At 35.2% G+C, this 19,643-nt stretch overlaps 1 protein-coding gene and 1 non-coding gene across 2 annotated transcripts in view; one reads left to right on the forward strand and one right to left on the reverse strand.

Annotated features, from left to right (window-relative positions):
* The window catches only part of LOC118280596 (solute carrier family 41 member 1), a 112,229-nt gene extending 96,370 nt beyond the window's left edge, over positions 1 to 15,859 (reverse strand). Inside the window, exon 1 of the mRNA XM_050699630.1 lies at positions 15,609 to 15,859. The gene's annotated coding sequence lies outside the window, so the exon portion shown is untranslated. The remainder of the gene's footprint in view (positions 1 to 15,608) is intronic.
* Trnal-aag (transfer RNA leucine (anticodon AAG)) lies at positions 13,272 to 13,353 on the forward strand. Its single transcript has one exon. It is a non-coding gene; the product is annotated as a tRNA-Leu (tRNA).
* Positions 15,860 to 19,643: the final 3,784 nt, after the last annotated feature.

Raw genomic sequence — 19,643 nt, forward strand, 5'->3', positions numbered from 1 at the left:
TTTCCAACGAATGCAAAACCGTGGAAATCGGTTCGTGCGTTCTGGAGTTATAGCGTCAGGAAGGAAAACCCGACTTATTTTTATATAATAGATTAATTTAAAATTAAAATAAACAAACAGCCTTTTCAGCTTTATTACAAAGCATTACCAAAATAATAATTATCTTGATATTAATAATTAAAGTGTAGGTACCTACTTTATTTATACACGTGAATCGAAATTACCATTAAAGATAAGCCTTTATGATATAAAAATTAATACGAAATAAGATTACATAATGAAATATTTAATGCTGATATGCTGAAATGAAATACTGACATTTTGAAAAGGTTTTGAGGGAGCAATATCATCCAACGTCTTCTCCCGCCTTAGGCGAGGCAAGAGGGAGTGTCAGACTCTTACTGACTAAAAACCACCCCGTTCCTACTAATGCACTTCGAGTTGGAGCTCCGTTTTGAAAAGCTGGCATCGTCATTTCAATTGAATTACTTTACATTGACATCTATATATGTATATGCTACGATATTGATGATACGGCGAGCATAACTGTAAATCACGAGATCTCGGGAATGACTCCTAGGTCGAGATATTTTTAAATCGTTTGTCTTATTTTTGTGCCTATAAAATTGGGTTGTATGTTCAAGGCGAAATCCTAAATCACGTTTTTATAAATCCTGAAGTGGATTTAAATTTAATTAACAGACAATTTACAACAATTAGAAAACAATTTGCAACTATCCACTAAATAGTCATACCTTGACAATGACCACAGCCCACAAAATAAATCAAGTTAATCGTTTATATCCTTAAACACGTGTTTTTGATCTCTATCTTATCTACTCTTATCAAATTTGGACGCACCTGGTAACCATTCACGTTTAATTTTTTACATTCTAGATTGGTATCTTATCTTGTAGTGCAAGGAAAGGTGCACAATGCACTTGCAATCGGCGGCACCCATGGACTGGGCACCCGTAACACCAGAGGAGTTTCAAGTGCGTTGCCAGCCTTTTGTGGAATGGGATTTATGGATTGGTGATGAGCAATGTGGTCGAAAGTCGTATGGCAAAAAGTAGACGGAACCAGATCACGAGGCATATCACCTATGCGACAGACTGATCAAGTGAAATCGGTTACAGGAAACCCTGTGTCAGACTGTGCCAGACAGTCAACAAACAGGGAGAGATGGCGGGAGGTCGTGAGGAAAGCAGTATCCACCTCCAATACAAATACGGCTGCATTAACGTGAACGCGACCGCTCTGCCAAAAGCGAAACGACAGAGAAGAAGATGAGCCACAGAAAGGGCTGCAGTGTGTGAGGAGTGGAGACATATTATAAAGCTTGACGATGATCACGACTAACGGCAAGGATGACTGCCTCGTTGGTCGAGTGGTCGCAAGTGCTACTCCTGGGCAAGGGGTTTCGGGTTCGATTCCCGGGTCTAGCAAAGTATTGCTTATTTTTTTTCGGTTTTTCGAAAATGTCTCAGTAGCAGCACGGTGTCTGGAATTGTGCACAACCTAGGATAGGTTATCCTTGCCGGCCTTGGCGACAACCTGCCCTAGGTTGTTCTTTATAGGTTTAAAGGACATCTGTAGGTATATTGTCTGTCAGTCAGTCACGCAATCACACCAGTAGCTGAAGAATTTTGGATATCCCTTATCTAATCTTATTCTTATGTAAACGAATCTTTAATTTGACAGACTGAAGGATATGTATGACAGTTCTATATACCTCTATTTAGTCACGTACTTTAAGACTATGTCTATCATGACATCTCAAGAGGTACAGCATCTGGCGATAAATATTGCACATCGACTTTTGGAGAAGAGACAGTTTTGTATGATATTGATAATCATTTTATTTATATAATAGCTACTACCGCGCAGTTTTACCCCGTCTGCTCTGTTACTATTGGTCATAGTATGATTTTTTATAGCCTTTGGGTTTTTGCGATAAATGCACTATCCAACACAAAACGACTTATCCAAATCGGACCAGTAGTTTCGGAGATTAGCGTGTTCAAACAAATAAACTCTTCAGCTTTATATTTAAGTATAGGTGTTTCAAAAGTGAATTGATCGACTAGTTTTAGCGACGCATAACGACCATCAGTATTATACGCGTCGACTTTGCCGATTGTCATTTTTCTTATAATTTCAATGTGCTATATTTAATGCCGTTTACTGTAGATACTTTTGGGAAACTATAATCTTTAAACCTAAAAGTACTATATTAGATATCCTGTTAGGGAAATCCCAAGTAGCTAACGTACTTGGCACTTGTTCAAATTTCCTTCTATAGAGTCATCACGCTACTAATTGAATATGTAACTGGCACAGATGTATGCAATGTGTAAAGAGTAGCATTATTTTCATTGAAGGAGAATTATTTGAAAGGTCAGCTATAAATGCATCTTGATATTGCATTAGGCCTTTTATTAGTTCTTCCCCGCAGAAGCTAAGTGCATACGGATCCCATATATCACATATAAGTGGTCATTGCCGACCAAAGACCTTTTCTCGCATGGAGAAGGTTTGAGCATTAATCACCACGCTTACTCAATGCCGGTTGGCGATTTCTAACTTCTAAATTTTAAGTCCAGGTTTCCTCACAATGTGTTCTTCTTGGAAAGTGTTTTTTTTTTTAAGTAGGACTTAGTTTTAGGAATTATAGTAATTTAAAAAGATCACCTACCAATTTTAAAAAGACCTTGCTACAAATACTAACTGTTTATCACACTAATATTATAAATGTAAAAGTTTAGATATTTATCTGTCAATAACGCTGAAACCACTGAACGGATTTTGATGAAATTTCGTATACAGATAGGGTATGAGCTGATTTGGGCGAAACTGCTGATAGAGAAGCCAGTTTGGAAATAATTAGATGGTTATATTTAATATTGGCCACATTTCCAGGTTCTCCACTCATTCAGAAACTACAGTGTACACACAATTATAGACCAAAGACATTGAAGTCCTACGGAAGAGAATTGAGGAAGTACTTTTATGAGGAAGTTATTATACCTACTTATTATTTCCGAAAACCATTGCAGATACTCCTCTGGTGATAATTATATTCATGCAGGTATGTAGGTACTAGGTATCTAGCTGAGTCAAGAATAGAAAATAAATAAATAGGTGCGCAGGTTTACAACCCAAAGCAATTTTACTTTCTGTGGAGTTTCTTGCTCTTCTCCATAGGAATACTTTGGAACGAGCAACATGCTTCAGACGTTTTCAATATTATCATATTGAGTTTGACGTTTAAAAGTGCCTTCCTGGTCTATTTGAAATAAATAATTTTGATTTAGACTTTTGAGTTGGACTTTCATTTAAAAACCCACCCATGTTTGGGTCTACTAATCACACTATCACTGATCACACTAATATTATAAATTTGAAAGTTTGTTTGTTTGGATGTTTGTCCGTCAATCCTGCTGAAACTACGGATTTCGATGCAACATGGTACCTATACAGGCAGGATATGAGCTGACTTGGCTTTAACTTTTTATCCCACGAGATCAGGGGGCGATGCCTCTGATAGAAGCTTTTTCTACATAAAGCCTTCAAATTGTTTAGCTAAACTAACTTTAAACTACCATAAAATTTAAAAACTTGAAACATTATGTAAGTTATTTATCCCACCCAAAACATAAATGTGAAAGGCTGCCAAGTTCGATAATATTGGAATGCTTCGCCTATAAAAGAAGTGAGATCTAAATAAGTACCAAGTTCCATACACAGACCTCAGTTAAAAATGATATAACTTGGCAAGTTTTAATAGGAAATTATATACTTGACAAAGTGTGTGAAAACTTGTACATAGAAAGTTAAACAAACTTGGCAAGTTTTCACACACTTTGTATTGTGTCACACACCTACTAAACGCAATGAGTCAAGTATATAATTTTCTATTAAAACTTGCCAAGTTATATCATTTTTAACTGAGGTCTGTGTATGGAACTTGGTACTTATTTAGATCTCACTTCTTTTATAGGCGAAGCATTCCAATATTATCGAACTTGGCAGCCTTTCACATTTATGTTTTGGGTGGGATTTCATTTATTTTTGTAAGGTTTTTACTTTACTTTGACTAAATACAAACCTTCGTAACGAATTTTAGGTCGGTACGACCATTGGAAGATATAGATATTTTTTTTGTTTTAGTTCCTTAGGGGTATGAATTTACACCTTCATTATTTTTAAAACCGACTCACACTTGGCCATTTTCAGATTTTTTCCTTTACCTTGACCTAAAGACCTAACTCCATGCCAAATTTCAAGTCAATACGACCATTGGAAGTGGTCTAGGTTTTTGATGAGTGAGTGAGTGAGTCAGTCAGTGAGTGTATAGTAAAAATAGCGATTTTCTGACGTCAATATCTCATGACCTACAATAGGTACATTAATGAAATTTTGTATTTTAGATAAATAAGTAGATCTCGACAGATACTAGAAATTTCATATGCGTAGATAAAATAGATTTTGAGTTATAGGTGGATCGAACTTGGCCCGAAATGGTTCGTGTAATATAACCCACGGCCGGTGTGTCGGTTTTTTTGCTCGAACTTGGCGGACACACTGCCGTGTGTCTAGATTAAACCAATCTGTATTATATCCTACAATATAAAAAATGCAGAGAAAATTAAAGATACATTTAACGCAAAAACAACTCTATGGTGTGGTAGTAAGAACTATTTTCAGACGTGTTTTTCATAGTATTACTATCTGAGTATCTACCTAACTCAAATTCAGGATTCCAAACATGTATGTGACAAAGAAAACAAAATATATTATTTTAGAAACCAGTACGAAACGGAGTCTGCATATTAACTAGTATTTATATATATAGAACTCTGCTCTGTACCGCAAGTTTATAATATTGTTTAGTGGAGTTTATTGTGGAGAGTCATCCAATGTCTTCTCCCGCCTTGGGCGAGGTGAGGATGAGTATCAGACTCTTACTGACTAAAAACACCCCGTTCCTTATTCTGCTTTTCGAGCCGGAGCCCCGGTAACCCGCTAGGCAGTCCGCCATCGATACATCGCATACTCGAGCCGCGCATCTTCCTCGCATAGTTACATAGCTTAGTATCAGTGGAACGGTCACATAGTTTCACAGCTTAGCTATTACATCCTCGCATAGCCACATAGCACATCTAGTGGAAAAGCAATCATAATACAAAAACGCGAAGGTTTAACAGGAAAACTTTTCTCAGATAATAATCCACAGCTTAATCAAAAACTTATTTTCCTCAAAACATCATCAATTATGATTTTTCCGTCCGATAGCTATGGACGTCACAATGACTTCATATTACCGGATTTATTGATCTATATCTAGTGTTTTATTTGTATTAAAATGAGGCCATCTGATTTGTAATTAGTCATTGTTTTTGCCTACCTGTTTAGTAGGCCTTCTTCCTGTCCTAATCTTAAGATTAGGCCATCGCCTTTCCGGAGCTGCGGACTATCTAGCGGGTTTACCGGGGCTCCGGCTCGAAAAGCAGGAGAAGGAACGGGGTGGTTATAAGTCAGTATTAAGAGTCTGACACTCCTTCTCGCCTCGCCTAAGGCAAGAGAAGTCATTGGATGATTTTCCAATGTGATTTTCCCCCCTCAAAAAAAACCACCGCCTTTTTTCAAACGATTTTCTTTTGAACGTAAAATAAATGTAATATTTTAACAATTTATGTATATGTATATGTTTAACAATGTGTAATATTGTAATATGTTATATGATAACAATTTACATAAAAACTTAAGACTGAAGGTCTCTTAAGTAGGGACTAAACGAAATAAACGACTTGGATGAGGGTAGTTCTTCAGAGACAAAATTTTCGATGTCTATGAGAATATTTTTGAAGCCAACTAACAAAAAGGCATGTAATATTTTTTTTAGTATAGTTTAGCTATGTCAGTTACTAGGACAAATAATTTTTTTTAAATAATTGCAGTCTAGGTACGAAATATTTTTTTTAAAAGCTTGTTCTTCTGATTCATATGGCGTGTCCGTTTGCCATTTTCCGGAACAAAGTAGTCGATTTCGCATTTTCCCTTTGATACTTCAATATAAATTATAATTACACCGAAAGGAGATGAATTGTCCTCTTCAAAAAAAAATATGCATTCGTTATAACTATGTTCGTATGATTATAAATAAATAAATAAGAAGTGTCCGGCGTATAATACTGATTCATGTGGCGTAAGCTGCGCATGACCATACTTGGTCGGGTATTAATAATGAGAGTCTGGCTTCCTGTGCGGAGGGAAACCAGGCGTGCAACGGACAAGCTAGGAGGCAGACGTGCGGCTGGTTGGCCTAGATCCAGGTGTTACTAAGGTAAATATCTGATTCATCTGTGTTTGGTTTACATGGCATCTTGATTACAATGCCTATTTTATAAAATTTACTTTACAGTTTTAAAACTTTAATCTATGTTTTGTTTGAAGCTTTTTGGTTACACATTCGTGTAGAAAAATGACAAGAATGAAGTCTGTATATACGATGAGTTATGCATGATTGTAAGCAAAATCCTGATTTATCTGTGCCTAATTCGTATGGTCAAAACCGCATATGAATCATAAAAGTTGCGTTGTCCATTTTTTTACTAGTCTTATTTTTAAATTAACTTAGCTATAAAGGTTACAGCTATAATTTAAAAACTTTTTTTTTGAGGAATGTAATTAATATGTGTCTGAAATTGCTAATCCGCCCTGAGCAAGCGTGATGATGAAAGCTCGTGATTTCTCTGTGCGAAAGTACTCGAAAATGGTATTCTAAAAAGAAATTAAAAGAATGTGAAATTAAAATAAATACAGAGCTCATTTACATACAATTTTCAATTGTTCAACAGATTCATTTGTAACAATTTCTGATTCATCTGGGCAAAAAATATTCGAACGTCGATATCTCGAAAACTATTTTTTAAAAACGAGTCCCTCATTCGAATATATGTTATTTGGTATACCTATTTTCATATGAACACGTGTTACAGATCCTAAAGTGGAATTAAATTTTGGCCATATGAATCAGTCGAAGAATCAAATTTCGAAGAACTACCCATGACCGACATGGATCTCACAACGTTTAAACGTACGTAACGAAAACTGATGAGGTGCGAGACTGGGATTTTTTTACAGACGATTCTTGATGATATTATATTATCGGCTTATTCACGTAACTGTTGTAGCAGCGCGACAATCGCCGCGTCTTGTGTCGCGGAATGCTGCTGCATGAATATGAGCCTCTAGCATGACTCGAAACTAGTCGAGTTCTACATCAAACAGTTACGTGAGTAAGCCGATAACATAATAATTAAAATCATAATTGACGACGCTAAAACCAGAGTGATCTAAGTATATTAAATTGAAAAAAATGAATATACAGCTCATACGTTTCCAACAATAACGCTTAACGCATTTCCTCAATTTTCTCAGAAACATATTTTTGTGCCCTAGATCACTCTGGCTTTAGCATCGTCAATTATCACTTTATAAACTTAATTCGATTAATTGCAAACAGGTCAAACACAATCATTTCCATCAATGATAGAGAACAGTGGAAAATTAATTTAATCGGCAGATGGCTCTCCTATCAGTTCATAGTGCTGCCATCTACAATGTAGGTCGCGCACGTGTCCGTATAATTACTTTAGTAGGGGGTAAATTAATGGCGAACGATTTCCACGTGAGAAGTAAGTTAAAGTTATGTGTTGAAACTAAGTTTCAAAGGTCAGGAAGCCAGTGAGAAATACATAATAACAGTTATATAAGAGTTTTCGTGATCAACACCAGAATAAGTAACACGTGTTTATACCTTTCTCAGGAGTTACACTATTTATTTATCCGAGGCTGCGGACAAAGTAAAAGGTTAGACCGGGGCTCCGGCTTATAGCAGGAGAAGGGACTGGGTGGTTTTTAGTCAGTAAAAGTCTGACACTCCCTCTCGCCTTGCCCAGAGAGAGAGAGGCGGGGGAAGTCATTGGATGATTATCCCTCACAAAAAAAAACACTATCTATTTATAGTTGAAAATCGTATAAAAATCCGTTTTGTGGTTTCTAAGTTTATCGCAATTAAATATACAGATGGATGGCGAAAGGGCACTTCTTTGTATAATAACTTTTTGGTTATGTATATAAGGATAACACAATCTTAAATCATCACATCAACAGCCTATAAGTGACCACTGCTGACCATGTCTCTTTTCACACGGAAAAGGTTTGAGGATTAATCACAACGCTTGTTCAGTGCGGGTTGGCGATTTCAAACTTACCCTTAGAAATTATAGGACCAGGTTTTCTCACGATGTTTTTCTTCGCCGTTTGTTTTTATATAAATATATAAATATCCTAATAAACTTGAGATCTGTCTAAATAATCTTAGAAAGCACGTATAACTCGGAAAAAATCACATTGGTTTGGCCGTTGACAGTTTTCGAATCAGCAGCCTCATGGTTGAGAAGCAGACTTCTTAAACCTCTGGGCCACCACGACATATTATATCATATATGTATAAGTGATACCTAGTGCTTTGAATATTCTCTAATGGAACACTTTCAATCTAGGCCCGCCTAGGGCGTCTCTGTGGGTGGGCAACAAGTTGGATCCGTTCCAAACATTACTACACAACACACATACTCCTAAATGGCAAAAAAGGCCAGGCAGACAAGCCTTTTTAATTAAATAAAATATTCAACATAAATAGATGCAACGTCACGCCTTTTATCCTCGAAGAAGTAGGCAAAGGTGCGCATTACGGCACGTAATGCCGCTATACAATGTACGCCCACTTTTCCCTATTTGTGAGCTTATTGCCATATACTGGGCACAATCGAATCGAGCAAGTCGAAAACCCGAAAAAAGTAATACTTCACCCGACCCGAGAATCGAACGCAAGACGAGTCCGGCAGTCGTACATGCGACAACTCGTCAGTCAACATATATTTTACAAATATTTGTGATTTGGGAGACATCTTTAAATTTTGCGCTCAATAGATGTCACTTGTGAGACATTAAGTCTAATACTAGCCCAAGTTTGCTATCAAGAGCGCCCATTACTTACTTATTTACTTTTATAGTACCATTCTCTAGCTTTATCATTTAGGTCTAGAAGTATTTTGGGTCTGCACTGGGTCGATAACGTGGCCGTGGCATCTTGACCTTTGGGCAAAGGAGATATTAGGACGAAAATAGCTTAATGCTATCAATTTATTAAGTATGCTATGCTGCGAAGATGTAATAGGTAAGCTATGAAATTATGTGACCGCGTCCACTGATACTAAGCTATGTAGCAGTGCGATGAAGATGTGCCGCCGCACGAGGAAGATGCGCAGCTCGAGTATATGATGTATCGATAGTAGGGGAGCCATCCATAGCACTTGTCTATAGCACGCATACATAGCACACATCCATAGCACACATCCATAGCACACATACATAGCACACATCCATAGCACACATCCATAGCACGCATCTATAGCACGCATACATAGCACATATCTATAGCACACATCCATTGCACACATCTTTCCAAAGGTATAAAAAAACCTAAGTATCTTAGTTGAACCCGTTTCCACCAGTGCTAAGCTGTGTGTACCAATGAATATGATTGATGGAAGCCAAACGGCGACAAATAAAACAAGTTGAGGACTTACATAATCTCAATGAAAATAAGAATTAATCGGATTATCGACTGATAAGTTAAAAGGTTTTACATGAGGAGATTTTTTTTGGTCGGTGATAATATTATTTTCATTTAATTTCCTTGGTGTATCTAGTACTTACCCGGGTATGTATATCTACATGTCCTAAAGAGTAAAACTGCTACAAGCTACCAAGGCGCTGCTATTTTTAACACGGACCACCTAACCTAACTTTGATCTCCTATTCCTAGCCACTTCCCAACCGGAGCTGCTGACTACCTAGCGGGTCTACTGGGGCTCCAGGTCGAAAAGCAAGAGTAGGAACGGGGTGGTTTTTATTCAGTAAGAGTCTGATACTCCCTCTCGCCTCGACCAAAGCGAGAGACGTCATTGGATGATTGACCCCTCATTAAGAAAGCCGCATCCCAATCATTGATTCTATAGCAATCCTACCCAGGTCTTCATCATGGTCGCAAAGGAGATCTTTGCATAAGAAATACAATCGAAATTCGACCATCAAGTGACCACAAACAGCTAATTTTCGTATCATAATCAAATAACCTCGCACTTTTATAACAGATTGCTGATTAACTGATTACGGACAAGGCAGACACGACGCAGTTCGTCTAGACATGATGTCACACGCTATGTAACGACTGTAGGTGTAGGCAGAAGTATGAAGGGTAGGTATCTTCTGGAAATTCCAAGTTTAGTACCTAGTGAATGCATTTTACTCAGAGCCCGGTGCTGTGGACTACCTAGCGGGTTTACCGGGGCTCCGACTCGATGGGTAGGGGTAGAAAAGGGTTGGTATTAGTCAGTAAAAGCCTCCCTCCCTCTCACCTCGCCCAAAGCGGGAGAAGGCATTGCATGATTTTCCCCCTTAAGAAAAGTACCTTACATTACCTAGATATCGGGCCCCTTATATCCTATAAGGGCCTATAAAGGAGTCATATCAAATCAAAGTAATAATTTTATGCACAGATGTCGGTCGTCTAATTTTCTTAAAAAGCCAAGTTGAACTTCGCACTCTGAAGTCTAAAACTTCTATTCTTCGTTAGATTTAGGTTCTATTTTAAATATGTCAATAGGTAATGGCGAAATAAAAGTACCTAAAATTCCTTAAATATTATGAAAATGCATAAACTACATAAATATACAATTTTTTTTAACCTAAACTCTATCTATACGCAAAAAATAATTATAGCTATAAAAATTATACCAAAAAATTATTATGACAAAGGTAGACATCCCGTATAACAACTAGTTTTGAGGCCCCCGATCATTTTTATTTTGACAAAATATTATTCATTATGATTAGATAACAATCAATAAAAAACCTTCGACATTGACATTTTAATTACATTACGAATAGTTATCATAATGATTTTTATATTATATAAGCCGGTACACGAGCAGACGGCATCACCTGATTGTAAGCATTCCCCAACGACGCATAAATTCCAAACCCCTAAAAAACTTGTAACGCCTCTGGTGTGTCGGGTGTCCATGGGCGGCGGTGATTGCTTACCATCAGGTGATCCGTCTGCTCGTGTTCGTGATGATTAAATTAAACATGAAATGAATGATGAAACAAAAACAGCATAGCTATCACAAAATATCTATAGGTAAGTAAAGCTAGAATACTTTTTTAATTTTGTTCATAGCTGCATGTGTTAGTTAGTTTCAGTTTACCTCATTTTTTCTTAATTTTATTGTTGCTTTTTATCTAAGTACCTGCGATAATTATCAACCTGTAAATAATTACTTAAATACGTATTTTATTACAGTACTTTAATATATTGGATTGTATAATGCAGAAATGGAAGTGTGACAAGGGCACAGACCCCAGTTCGTGTAGATAATAAATAAATGTAAAAATTAAAAAGTAACTACGTATTCTGAATGCAAATGAAAAAAATAACTGTTTCTTTTTAATTTATTGCTAAGGTACATAGGTACATAACAACTCAGTACCTCTACCATGAGTTTGAAGCAATAGTATTTGTCGATAGTCGCTAGCGACGACGTAAATTTTTTGTATGACAAATTATACAACGCCTCTACCGGTTACCTGTGGGACAAAAATTTGCTATACCTATGTATATTGTACTGATAACTCAAAGACAGTCCCTCATTGATTTTGACCTCAGACACGAGACAGATATATTTTTTTAAATTATTTTTCTTTGTTTATGTTTTAAATTATTGTGAGTTATACATTATTATTTATTTATTACTTATTTAAGTTTTTATTTCATGTAAGGTAACCTAACCAAATAAGGCCTACCTTATTTTTATTACCGCCTAGCTTGTAGGTTTAAAATGACAATGGGCTGATAATTTCAAAATCTTATATTTATTTATTAAACTTTGTAAAAATGGAATCAAAATGGCTTTAGAAACAAAAATTACAATTTTGTAAACACAAATAACTAAAGTGTCACTTTGGCCTTATTGGGAACCCTATGTCTTAATAAGGCCTCAATAAAAACTAGTAAGTATTCAACTTCTTAATTATAACAAAACTTTGTCAATGCTTATAATAAATGTAATGAGATCTTATTAATTAATTTTGGTCATTATACATCAGGCTAAACGAGTTTCTCATCATGTAATACCCAAGTAACATCTTTGAAGTCATCGGTACCCCAGCATCAGTCAAACGAATGAGAATAACTTCTTGTTCTGTAGCCAATTTAGCGACCGACCTAGCTTTCGTGTAGTGGAAACCACTCTTTAGATGATGCGTACTTCTTTGGAAGTTATATCTGCAGCAGCCTACCGGGTAAAACAGGGTGCATAAAATTCGAAGGGTGAATGGATACTATGAAGAATTTCTCGATATCCATTCACCCCTTTTCTGTATCTATTCACCCCGTTTACCCCTTGCTACCATTTTAACAGCGTTTTCCATCTTTTGCAAAATCCATTGGCTTTCTTTTTGACAGAAGCTGGTGATCCGTTTTCTATAAAATTACTGAAAAACAACTATGTCGTAATAAGGCCTACACGTTTTTTTTGTAGGCTTTATTAGGACATGGCACATAGGTAAACAAAACAACGATTATATGAAATACACCGATATTATAGCTATTTCACTAATGTGAGGAGATGGCTAAATGTATAATTGTCATACAGACAAAACACGGCACGTCGTATACTGATAAATATAAAAATACTAACAGTTTACGCTACTCGAATTTTATAAAAACTAAAGTGCGCTCCACGTCGTGATTGTTTTCATCTGTAGGTTCCAACATAATCGCGGCACGGGTTGCTTGCTGTGCTCAAATTAGTTAAGTAATGTGCATGCACACTTCTACAAACTTTGGCGACCATTTGACATCGGGAAGAGGGAAATTTTCAAAATAGGCTTTATTGGGGCATACGCCTTATTTGGTTAGGTTACTATAGATTTATTTTATTAGTATTTTTTTTTTTTTAGTTTTATGTTTCAAGCTTTGAATTCATTAATAACTATTATTATACCTACATGATGTTTACAAAAATAAATTGAATAAACAATAGGCATGTACTATTTTTAGCCAAAACTGGCAAGGTCACCATATTAAATACATGTTAAGAGTGTAGTTTACAATTTCGACACTCCCAGCAAGTGGTAGCGTGGCCGAGCGGTCTAAGGCGCTGGTTTAAGGCACCAGTCTCTTCGGAGGCGTGGGTTCGAATCCCACCGCTGCCAAATCTTTTTGGTCATTGATATAATTATTTTAGTAATTTTTTTACACTTTTGCTATTGATTTTCGAATAAAAATTAAGAAAATCGTATTTATTTTAAGTTTATAATGTTTGTAATTATGTAACTGCGTAGAATTAATTGTCAACAAAACAATAATAAAAAAATACCTAACACAAAAATAATTAGATTTTAATAACATTACAAGAATGCTATGAGAAAAATAAAAGAATGGAATATTTTGCATGCATAGTAATTTTATCTTCATCCCAATTAACATTTTTGTCACATATAGTACTAATGACACGTAGATTTAACAACAGGCTTTGGTGCTAAATACCGTAGCTTCTATTCTAACATAATAAAAAAAAATCTCTAACAAATAACCTATTCAATCGGAATTAAATTCTAATTCTAAATTCAAATAAAGGCATACGAATTAAAACTCGTTATTTTGTAATATCAACTTTGTACCTTAGAATTAGAGTCCAATTTTATTTGATGTAAAGTAACGATAAATCTCATTATTTTGTAATATGCACCTTGTACCTTAGAATTTAGAGTTCAATTTTATTTGATGTAAAGTACCCATTAGAGAAAAAATTACATCGCTCTTATGTAGTGGAAATAAGGTTTATTTTTGTGTGTCGTTTATATAAAAATACATCGTTTTTATGTAGTTGAAATAAGGTTTATTTTTGTGTGTCCGTTGATTCGAATGTGTGTAATGATATGTGTGATTCACTATGCCCTACATTTATTTTGAAGGGATATTGGAACTTCACGCCTTTTGTCTACGGTGGTGGTAAGCAGAAATCTGATTAAATGTTGGTTTTAGTTTATTAACTGACACTATAAATATCATTTTGACACGTCATTTCGTATTACAAATATAAATATTTAATTTGTCGATCAGGCCAACAGAAATTTTGTTTTAACTTTATAGTTTTATAAAGTTAGGTAGGAATAGGGTTGCTAGACCAAAAAAAATATGGTTTAGTATCATAACTTCCTACTTTTATAAAGTTAGGTAGGAATAGGATTGCCAGATAAAAAAATCTAAGGTTTAGTGAAAATTCCGAACTTATTTGTTTTTTTAAAGATCAAATAATTCATAAATCTTTGAAAAGAGTAAAGCCCCGCGGATTTGATATTTAAAAAATCCGGATAGCTAAGGATTCCAGTATAAAGTTTTTTTTAAACCTAACTTAGAAGAAATAAAGATCGCTACAATGCCGATACACATCCTTCAGGAATGCAAATTAAGGAAAAGTTACACTACGTTTTTAGTTACATTAATTTTATATCGTAAGTTAATTACTTAAGTTATTTATAAAACGAGGTAAAACATGGTTTACAGTAGCGGTGGTAACCACTCTATACAGATTCATTAGTCTAGTAGTAACTAGTATGTACTCTATACAGTTCCATAACAAAAACAAATTACAACCATAATCCCAAGATATTTAAATTTTATTTTAGTTTCTCTATATCTTATTAAATTATTTTTTTATAAAACTAATTTAATAAGGTTTAAAAACTGCTCTACACAAAAAAATTGCACGTTTTATTCAAGTCAAAATATTTTTTAACAAGACCGGTGGGTAGAGATTGCATTAAAATATCGATGTTTTTCGAAAAAAAATCTTAAGTCTTGATAATAGTGTTGAATTTTCAAAATGTACAGGTGTATTATTAGGTACTTAAGAATATTTACCGATGTGTTTTTCTATTTAAGTGTATTACCGATGTGTTTTAGTATTTAAGTGTTAGAACAACATGTAGATTAATTTCGATAGACATTCAGCTACGTGACATATAAAAAAAAACATCAAGTGCACTAAACCAAAGTGAAAAATCTATAATTTCTTAGAAAAGAAAACCCCACTTGTCCAACCGTCTGTCGCTTCTAAAACGTCAAATCAATATTGCCGAAGAAAATTGAGTTGTCCACTATAAATTATAAGGTGCTATTTCATGCAACATCAGTAGAACTGTGCGAGACACCACGTGGCCGACGTCGTGGAAACTATCGATTTTCATATAAGTATACCTATATTTATTTATACCACGAACAGAATCAGATCAAAACATTACAAAATCAAGTGATTTTCTAGTAAAAAAAACAATAAAATCTACACACAACATCCACTAACACTGTATCAACTAAGAAAGCACGCATTTTTACGCATTCCACATAATTATCACAGTTCTACACTACACTAGTCACTATTTCGTAATTCCGCCGGTAATCGACTCACCATTACATTTTCGGTGCAAAAATCCACCCGCACTCAACGAAATCTGACGTCAGACTGGCGAAATTTCACAATTTCTTAGGTCTCTAGCATTCGATTTTCGAAAACAGCTGTTTCCAGACTATATTGACCCGTGCGCGCCTACAATCGTTACTCCGTCGCGTCTCTAGTTATACCGGACATTTTTACGTCAAAGGTCACTGTCACGTTTATAAATTCCCTTTTTATTAAACTTTAGGATCACAATAATTATTAACAACTAATCAAAACGCATTTTACAATAATGTATTGTTGATAAAATACTCTCTTTTTATGGTATTTTGCCAAGTTTAGCTGTTATTAATAGAAAATTGAGACGCCATTTTGCGCGGGAAGACCGCGCATGCGTGACTTTAAGGGCAAGGGTAGAACGGACATAACTTTATTTCAAATTACAATTTCAACTCTGTAGACGTCTCGTGGCAACTACACACATACGTCACACTTTATTCGCATGTATTTATGTTTGTACAGCCGTTTTAACAGGACAAAAGTTACCCATGTTTACTGTAGTTACCTTTGTAATACATTATTTAAAAACAAACGAATAACATGAACCGTGTTTTACATTGTAAGGCTGTTGTTTTAGTTTTTTTGTTTTAATTCGTTTATTAGGGCTTTTTTGAGGTGGAAAAATCATCCAATGACTTCTCCAGAGGGAGTGTCAGACTCTTACTGACTAAAAACCACCCCGTTCATATTCCTGCATTGAGTCGGAGCCCCGGTAACCTTGTAAGCTACTAAACTAGACACCGTACAGACACCACAGTGACCACACTGAAATAAACCCATAGGCTTTAAATGTGCCACGCTTCGGCACGAATGTTGCGCTCGACTGAAGTGATACTACGGTTTCACAGAAAATCGACGTGCAAACACGCTTGCTTGCTTGTTTTGTATTTCGTTGTGTAAGTGAGGTTACCTGAGGCCCAATTACCCCCTTCCCAATCTTCCCAATTCTCGATTCCATAATAACCTTTAAATTCCTAACGTCTATAAGGCCGGCAAGGCACTTGTAACGTCTCTGGTGTTTCCGCTGTCCATGGGCGACAGCGATTCCTTACCATCAGTTGATCCGTCTGCTCGTTACGTCGTTCGTACTAATTGTGACAATAATAATCATAATGTAGAGAAAACTTATCTTCTGTTAATACTTGGACAAAGATTTTTAAATTCCATAGCATTATGTCACCAGCAGGTACTTTTTTATACAGATTATAATATTATAAGTTTTTGGTCAAAGTGCATTGTAATCCGCTGTTATACCATTTTCTTTATAACGATTTACGTAATATCTGAGAAGATTAGTGCAATCGAATTTATATCTTAAGATTATGTATGTAGAGATTAATTTCGGAACAGGATAATGTTTGTTGGTAACAATAAACAATAATAATTCTAAATATAATAAAAAATATGTAAAACTATCGATAGGATTTTATCGATATTTTCCCTTCACTAAATTATACTAATATTCTACTTCATTGCGGTCAAATGGTCGCAAGGGAGTAAGCGGAGTAAGGGTTCGGGTTCATTTCCTAGGTCAGTCCTCCTGGTGCAAAGTGAGTGAAAAATACAAGGAATGTGCACTAATTTCTATCTCTTCAGCAATTGTAGCGTTATTAGCTTCTGCCAACGGCTTCGCCCAGGATTTTGCGGCATAAAAATGACCTATGTGTTATTCTAGACCATAAATAGAAAAATGAAAATGAATAATTAAATAAATAAAAAATAATCTAAGTACCCTTGTTTCAAACATCTCGATCCTTTCCGCCATCTTGAAGAAATAACAAACAAGCGGACATAGGTACATGCAAACTTTCACATTAGTAGTAGTAGTAGTAGTAGTAATAGAATGCGTGACTAACAATAAATTTGAGTGCGGTTATAAGTTGGATGCGTTACTAACTGCCGCACTCAGAGACATTTAATGATTACTTAAAGTATACCTTAGTAAAAATTTTGAGTAAGTAGTCAACTCGGACCACATGCCTACGGCCCATTTGGGACGAGTTGGGGAAATTAAAAATAAATTAAGTTTTTAGTGGTCAACTCGTCCCACTATTTTTTTTGTATGGATTTTTAAACTTAATCAATGTTTGGTACAGTTAGCAACACAAGATTAAAAATAGTTTTTTTCTTTACTTTCGTTTTGTTCATAGATTATTTCATATTAAAAAATCCTGACGAAGTAAGAACCTCTTTTTTTAGTGTCGGTTAAATAATTTACTACCTCGCCTTTTTTAGCAATCGCACAAATTCATGTGTTAACCAAAATTACTAAGAATAGTAAACATGTGTGGCTTAAACTATGGTCACTTATGAAGTAAATGATAACATAGATAGAATGAAGTTCCTAGAAAATCTTTTGTTTTCAACAAAGTAATAGAACTTTATTATTTCCACAGTAACCCTTTTGCTACTGACTGTACCTTATCTCATTATGGTAGTGACGTGGGACGAGTTGACCACTAAAAATATTATTTTATTTTATTTTCCCCAACTCGTCCCAAATGGGCCGTAGGTATGTGGTCCGAGTTGACTACTTACTCAAAATTTTGTTCCAAAATCAATTGCTAAGGACTGGGTTAAATAACCATTAAACGACCCTGAGTACGGTGGTAAGAGCGGGATTCCCTTTTACTAACATGTTCAGCAATTCGAAGATTACCTACTCGAGCCGGTAAGTCAACCATAACTTTTCTGCTCCGGAAAACTGGACTCGTCCGTTTTATCGACCGAATCGAATTAGTGAAGCTCTAAATACGTTTACTTAGGGCGCTTAACATGTATAACAAGCTTATGCTTGCAGTCTGACAGTCCATCTCGGCTCGCCCAAGGCGGTCAAAGTAATTGGATAATTTTCCCCCCTTAAAAAGAAAATGGTGACTGTACACGTTAGGTTTTGCCCCCTACATGCAAAACTGTAAGTACAGGCATAACCAAGTTATATTATACTGCCCACTGTACAGCTTAATTGAGACTTGTTCAGCAATGATGATAATGATGATGTTTGCATTATTCACACCGGTAAGCACAAGCTTAATAATGTGTTCTAATATAAATTAAGTCTACGCTAAAATTACTTAAACAGCCTTCATTCAAATCTAGAATTTGTATTCCGTATTTAAAAAAAAGAACATAAGAACACAAGAATCTAACAAAAATATTATTTAAAATTAGAACGGAAATGGACCATAATAAAGTTTTGTTTTTTAATGGCGCGATAATAATCTAAAATGTTATTTCGTAATTTGAACATGAAGCGTTATGATAATGCTAAGATGAGAATCTGCCGAAAACTGTTTCATAATAAAAGTAAAGTACAAAACCACTTGACCTAGTTGTCTGTGCAATGAGCAGTTTGCGTAAATGTAAATGAAAGGCATAGCAAATTATGCTGTGAAGGTTTTAAAAACTCATGACAACAAATAAAAGCTGAGCAAGCGGTTTTTTCTGTTTAAATAAAGTAATTGCACATAGCAACGTTGCTTAACTATTTTAACAAAAACATAAGTATTATTGTGTGAAAACTAGTAAATTACACTATTTACGGAGATAAGGGCTTTATTTGTAAAGCAATTGCTAATTACTAAAACAAATATTACGTAATATCGTCAGTAAAACTAAAATAATAAAAAGGAAATTGTATCTAAATAGGTGTAAAGCGACATCTAGTTTCGATGCGTGAAAGTATACTAGAAAGACAGCGCCATCTATAATTAGAAACTGAATCAATATTAATGCCCTCTTGCGGTAAGTAGAAATACTACGATATCACACAAAGTTGCAAAAGCTTAGTTCTTCTCAACGCTAGATGGCATTAACATTTACGGTGTATTCATACTTCATGAACATTTCGGTTAATTAATAAATTATTAATATACTGTAATTGTTTGATACACTTTATTATAAATAATTTTAAAGTATCAAAAATACATAAAAGTTCACAAATGAAATTATTTCTTTGTTAACTTTCAATTCTTAGAAGGCTGGTAA

The sequence above is a fragment of the Spodoptera frugiperda genome, chromosome 16 (assembly GCF_023101765.2).
Source record: "Spodoptera frugiperda isolate SF20-4 chromosome 16, AGI-APGP_CSIRO_Sfru_2.0, whole genome shotgun sequence".
NCBI classification, from domain to species: Eukaryota; Metazoa; Arthropoda; class Insecta; order Lepidoptera; family Noctuidae; genus Spodoptera; species Spodoptera frugiperda.